Source organism: Crocuta crocuta, unplaced genomic scaffold (assembly GCF_008692635.1).
Source record: "Crocuta crocuta isolate KB4526 unplaced genomic scaffold, BGI_CrCroc_1.0 scaffold97, whole genome shotgun sequence".
NCBI classification, from domain to species: Eukaryota; Metazoa; Chordata; class Mammalia; order Carnivora; family Hyaenidae; genus Crocuta; species Crocuta crocuta.
In genome coordinates, this window is record NW_027531999.1 from 2,522,892 (window position 1) to 2,524,264 (window position 1,373).

A 1,373-nucleotide genomic window follows, 5' to 3' on the forward strand; every position below is an offset into this window, starting at 1 on the left:
GACTAAAATTCAATCCAGAAAAAACAGCTGAAGTTATCAGGGTAAGGAGGCAGGCATTCCCGGGCGAACGATGGGTGGCCTTTTAGATCCTTACCTCAGGGCACACAGTGTAGCTCGCTTTTGCCCTAAAATCAAAGTGCCGGGTTAATGGCTAAATAAATACGGCTTATGAGCAAGTGCTGCAATACTGCCTTCCTAACTCTTGGGGTGAGAAGTCGAAGTGGCTATTTTTCAAGCTGATTTGGATCCCCCGGAAGTCACCTTTGATAAGACAATGCCCCGACCAGACAGACAGATGGCTCTTTGCTTTTGCTCAGGGGCCCTTTCTTCCCAAGTGCCCCAGTTCTCGAAGTGCAGTCCCCGCAGGTGAGAGGCGCTGACTGGGCTCGAGAACCCTGCCGAGTACCAGTGCAAAATGTGTGTTCTCACACACCTCAGCAAGTGTGTTACAGTAAACCTGCAGGAGAAAGGAGAAAAAGGACTTGCGGCTTTCTTGGAGTGAGGGCCTCAGTAGCAACAAGTCGAACGTCTCCAGACCCGAGAGAGTGGCTGGAAGAGGTGACAGCCCAAGCCGGTCACATCAACTCATAAAAATGCACAGTTTTCACTCTGGGGCACCAATGCCTCCTTGCTTCGTGAAGGTGGAAAACCCTCTTAGCTCTCAAGGCCTCTCAGTATTCTTCTACTTAGCCTTTCCCACCAAATTTCTCATATAAACTTCTGAATTTTCCAACTGGGAAGCTATTTTTCTTTTTTGTCGGGTATATCCACCCTCTTTCACTGAAGGAATGACCCTCAAAGCTGGCTGATCACCTGTGGAACGTTTATGATAATATAGGTACTTAGCCCTAAATCAGTATTCTGAACATGTTCTTTTCTTGGGTGACTCCCATCATTAGCAAGTTTGTAATTCTCTGGATTAGACGGAGGGACAGGGTGGCTAAGAATTTTAAACTCCATCCTCCTCATTTTGCAAATAAAGGAACTGTGGCCCCCCAGATTTTGGGAGGTTTGACAGTGAGTGGCTGCTGAAAACCGAGAGTTAACCCTGGTTTCTGGGTATCAGTCCTGGACTGTTTTTTCACTTGGCCCTGTTCACACCACATTCCCTACCAACACTTTGCTTATTCTTGCATTATTCTTCTTTCTCTATCCATTCCTTCCACATGCATAGAATGCCTACTAATTACCTATTTTCCTTCCCACTTTTTTTTCTCTCCCCAGATTACTTACTTTGTACGTGCAACACAAGACATATTCTTTCTGTGAACCTCCCATGCGTGACCTTAGTCTGCATTCATCATCAGGCAACAAGTATTTGTCGACCAACTATCACGATGCGGCGGCAACCTCACAGAGCTTGTAGTCCAAAG